The following is a 5,677-nucleotide window of genomic DNA, read 5'->3' on the forward strand; positions in this document are numbered from 1 at the left end:
ACAAAATGTGTGCCTTGATTCATTTGGCTATTAAACATAGAAAATAGACATGGTAAAATTTTAATTACTTACATTATTTTTGTAAAGAAAAACTTAGAGAGTTCCCTTGACTGTTTTACAGTTAAAATTTGATCCTCAGTTTTAAATCTAAGGTGATGCTGAGTTCTTAATACAATCTGGTCCTTATTTCCATTCATTCTAGTCCCTAGAGAGAAGAATCTCAAATGCTTTATTCTAGATCTAGTCTGTAAGAGATGATCAGTTAATAACTACTGAGGAAGTCACTATTCTACATTTTAAATTTTACCATTTTTTTTTCGGACTTGAAACTCTAAGTGAAATTATTTTATATAGCTCCACAAGTTAATGGGTGAATAAAAATAAGAACACTGGTCTCTTGAATCCTAATCTATCCATTGCCCTTTCCTCTATAGAACCATGTTCTGTCTAATTTATTGATCTTTCTTCTTCAATTTCAATTTCAAGTGACATAGAATGAAAAGGTTATCAGTTATGTCAGATTTGCCCCAATAGAAGGTTGAGCTCTCAAAACAAAGTACAGATACTATATCAAATATTATATATATATATATACAGATTAATAGTTATTCTTTCAAAAACGGGTCAGTTTTTATTTGCCTCCCCATTGTAGATTGAATCTCAGCAGTGACAACTGAAACAAATGTGCAATACATCCTTTTCTCATTAAAGAGCTAGTGGGCAATGTTGGGAGCATTATTAAGTTGAGTTGTTTTCTCTAACATTGTTATTTGTTTCTTTCACATATTACATAATCCAGAGAAAATATAAATGCTCAGTTAAACTTAAGTTCAAATAAACAATTGTTTCATTGCAACTATGCTCCAAATAGAACTATTGTTAATATGGTTAAACTGGCATGCAATATCTTCTGTCTGGCAAAAATACCTCAGGATCCCCAAATTTGCTTTCTGACAGCTTGCTTCTCATAGCTTGGTTTTAGTAGTTTTAATTTCTTTGCTCTTTATTATGTTTATTGTGTGTTAGTGAGTCTTCAGAGCATTACTATTGGCCAGTTTTGAATTACATGTGAGCAATTTACATGACTTATTAACAGATTAGTGATCTAGGTATAACAGAAACTGTTCCCCAAAGCCTTTTGAAAGCTAAGGCTGAAACTTCCATGCTATTTTTCAACCTATTCAAAGACCTTTCTCCATGTGTGTGTGGGTGTGTGAGTGTGTGTGTGTGAGTGTGTGTGAGTGTGTGTGTGTATCTTTTTTTGTTTGGTGCTGGGGATTAAACTCAGAGGATTTCTGTCTCCCAGCTATATCCTCAGGCCTATTTTTTATTCTTTATTTTGAAACAGGGTCTTACTGAGTTGACAAGGGCCTCATTAAGTATCTGAGGCTGGCCATGAACCCAGAATCTCCTGTCTCAGCCTCCCAATTACTGGGATTACAAACATGTACCACCACCACAACCAGCTTAGTTTCTCATTTATTTTCACATCTCTCCTTTTGATAGACATGAAAACGTATGTCCCTGAACTCCATCAAGAGTGTTTTCTATAGCATCTTTATGAAAATATTTTATTTATTTTTTTAATATAAAACTATTTATTGACCACTGCTCACCAGTATTTACAATAAACAATATACAGTTGGATAACATTCTGATTACTACAAAGTTATTTCTTGATTTGTATTGAACCAGTAAACCAAATACTGAAAAGACTGGGCCTACATGTTAAGGAATGAGTTGGGGTAAATACATGCAGGTCAAAAATTTAGATCATAAAAATGTGCTCACTTATGTCAGGTCCTAAATTGCCCAATCATGTTCTCATCAATCATGAGACATTCCATGTATCATGATCTTTTAGATTTTAATTTAAAAAAAAAAGAGTGGCACTAGGACTCAACCCCCAGGGAGTTCTACCACCATCTACCCCCCAGTCCTATTTATTTCCAAACAGGGTCTTGCCAAGCCACTGTGCACAAGTCTTGAACCTGCTATTTTTTAGCCTCCCAAATCCTGGGATTACGGTGTACACCACTATACTCCTAGGCGTCAAACTCTCTAAGTGTGGGGGGCACGGGGTGGGGATGGAGTCCAGGGGCATTCTGCCTTAAGCTACACTCCAGCCCCTTTTTAAGTTTGTTTTGAAACATTACCACGCCCAGCCCAGCCTTTTTTCTTAAAGGAATGGCTCACCAGAGGAACTTAAAAAATGTTCATTTACCAGGTCTTGCTTAGTTAACTAGAAGAAATCATGACTTGTGTAGTATTCTTGTCCAGGAGGGGATGTTATTGGTAGTGATAGTATTTTTCTTTAAAGAATTTTGCTAATAAACTTGTATTTATGTAATTATAAAGATATATGGACTTCGCTGCTGCAGCTTTTAAATTATCCAACTTAAATGTCCAATGAGCTATAGAATCATTAACTTGAAAGGTTATGGCTTTGAAAAAAAAGTTTCAATTTAACTTGAGGTGATATATTTCATAGTTTGCTCAAAATAATGTCATCTTAGAAACATGCACTTAAAAACTGTTTTTTGTTATGATGAATGCTTAAGAACAAAAACCGTTTACATATATTATGTACACACACGCACATACACACAAAAACTCAAAATGGTCCTTAGACATATGAGTTTAAGACAAGCTCTGCTTGAGTATGACTATAGAAATTTTCCCAGTATTTAGAAAGGCAGAGGAAACATACCATGGTATCAAATGCTGTTTTCTGATAAAGGAAGCAACTACAGAAAGCTTTTATTTGCTCAAAGTAACCAGTGCTACTGATGCAAAACAAAAAACCCAGCAACTCCCCCAATGCTACTTCCAAAACCAACATATCAAACTTGATTTTCATTAGAATGGAGTTATTTTCACACTAGTAAATCAAATAACCAAGACTCAGATTTTATATATATATATATATATATATATATATATATATATATATATATATATATAAATATATATAAAAAACAATGCAAACAATTATTGCGCTTCATCTTCTGGACAAGAATGCCAAGTCAGTCTCTCTTCATAAAAAGCAATTACAATCTGAGGACACTTCATGTTGGCCTCTTTTGCCAGCACCAAGTCGGCCTCATCAGAATCTTTCCATTTCATGAGGAACATCAGCTCCCCACTGCTGTCTGTGGCGCCGATGATCCGCTCAGGGTCAAGACCTCTGGCAAAGCCACGTGGTTTGTCGGCAGCATCTCATTTCTTCTTTGATTTGCTATCATCAGATTCACTGTCAGACAAAGATTTCCTTTTTGTACCATCTTTTTCTTTACCCGCTTTTTGAGAATTAAGAAATGCTTCAATTAATTCTGGACAATCTAAATTTTCTTCAGGTTCCCAAGTATTGTCAGCATCTGTGAACCCCTTCCACTTCAGGAAATACTCCACCTTCCCGTTCACCACACGCCGGTCCAGTACTTTTTCCACCACAAATTCTTCAGGTTCTGCCTCTTCAACTTTTTTGCTCTTTCCATTCTGTTTCTTTCCCATTTTTTGCAATGTGGTTTTATTGGAAGCCATTTTTTATTGCAGACTTGAAGAGCGCGCCGCCGCTCCGTCCGTCCGCCGCGTCTCCGGCCTGCGCCGAAAATATTTTATTTTCCCTTTATTACCATAAAATTATATTAAGATAGTAAATATTCTTTTGTAAGCTACACTGCATATAACACTCCTATAGAGATTTCAAAATCACCCCTAGGAACCAAGGTTTCTGGTTCAGAATCAGTGATTTATGCAATGCCAGAACCAGTGAAAAGTCATTATTTAATCAAGCTACTTATATAAAAATTTTAATTACTATTTTGATGTCAGTGTTTCTCAGAGTGATTTAAACAAATGTTAAATAATAATCATATAATAATTTAATGTATATTTGAAAATACTTGTTTTCTACTGTGTTTCAGTGAAAAAAAAAGGTTTAGTTTGAAAACCACTGGTCACATTTAAAAAAAGAGTTTGCCTCTAAAATATTCTATCAATTTCTGTTTTTTCTCTAAATTGACCAAATGGACCTTTCTACATGTGATTGAATATTGCCTTTATTTTCATATATATGTGTGTATGTATGCATGCATCTATGTATGTATTTTTTGGTATTGGGAATTAAACCCAAGTTTTTCCTAACTTCCATCTACATAGTCATCCTTTTTTAACTTTTTGTTTTCAAACAGGATCTTTCTAGGTTGCTAAATCTTGCTATATTGCTGAAGCTTTTCTCAAACCTGCAATCCTCCTGTCTCAAACTCCCTATACTAGGATTATAGACATGTGCCACCATGTCCAGCTATTTCCTTAAAACATTACAAGCCACATAAAAACTGAAAACCTAGCCACACTTGAAATCCCAGTAATTAGAAGCCTGAGACAGGGGGATCACAATTTGTGGCCAACCTCATCTACTTAGTGTGGCCTTCGACAACTTGGTGAGACCTTTTTTCAGAATAAAGAATAAAAAATCTGAAAATCTTTTATATGCCCACTATTAGAGCATTGGAATATTTACATTTGTTCTTACTTATTTTTTTGACATAGAGAAACTATTATTCCCATATTTCAGGTGAACATGCTGAAATTCAGTATGAAAAGATGCCTGGTTATGCTATTGAGGGTCAAATTAGAAACATTGTTATAAACCACAGCTTATTTTAATTTCTATTGAATGAGTTTTAAAACCATTATTACACATGTCAATGCCTCAGGTATCTATTGATGGACAAATAGATTTACAGGCATACATTTTGTAAGAAGATGAATATCTAGGAAATCAAAGCTATAGGAAAGAAATTTAGATACACTTGTTAATTCTCTCTATAGATGTTTGCTTTATTTTTACTCAAATGATAGGCTTAACATCATGAAAAGTAATATTTAAAAATTATTTTTACTGTATTATTAACTTGCTGATTAAGCTTGCTAAGCTGTTGTATCAGGCCAAGGATCACATATTTAATTTGGTTAGGCTGTTGCCTGATGATTAACTAAGATTTATTGATTCATTTTTTCAAGTTGAAAGAGAGAATGATTCAGAAATCTTTACCCTCTGATTTAATCAACCTAAAATAAATACCAAACTTAAAGTGATTTCTGAGTTTATCATGTAATATCACTCAGGCTCAGAATATCATTTATCATTATGGCATATCCAGACCCCATAAGTGAAAGAAACACAAACTACATAGTGAAATTTTAGAGTGCAAAGTACAAGACCACAATTACGCTGTTAAACACCCACTGATACTACTCCAAATTATCAAAAGGCAGAAATGAATTATCAGTATCTCTCCTGGTTATTGTAATATAAGTTATGTTTAAAGTTATTACATAGTTAAGTATTAAATACTTATTATTATTAAAATTAAATACTAAGATATTTATCAGACTCACTTTAAAATGAATATTGTCTTGACACAAAATTTCCGCAGCAATATAATTTAGATAAAGTTTCAAAAATCCTAACCTATGGCAGTCATATTGTAGTTAATCTTTATTTATGATTGACTGTCTCCATTTGCTGAGACATTTTGATATTTGAACAATTTAGTCTTCTCTGTTTATCTTCATTCTATAAGGGTTGAAATATGCTTTGGAGATAAAGACAATGTGGTACAGGAAGAATAATAACTTTTTAAAGGGTCTTTTTACAGCTTTTCCCCAC

The 5,677-nt window shown here is 33.6% G+C and overlaps 1 pseudogene across 1 annotated transcript; it reads right to left on the reverse strand.

Moving 5' to 3' along the window:
- Positions 1-2,991: 2,991 nt before the first annotated feature.
- Positions 2,992-3,543, reverse strand: LOC308279260 (chromobox protein homolog 3-like; annotated as a pseudogene). Its single transcript has one exon. The product of its transcript is annotated as a chromobox protein homolog 3-like (transcript).
- Between the last annotated feature and the right edge of the window lie 2,134 nt (positions 3,544-5,677).

This window comes from Muscardinus avellanarius, assembly GCF_963383645.1.
Source record: "Muscardinus avellanarius genome assembly, chromosome: X".
Classification (NCBI taxonomy): domain Eukaryota; kingdom Metazoa; phylum Chordata; class Mammalia; order Rodentia; family Gliridae; genus Muscardinus; species Muscardinus avellanarius.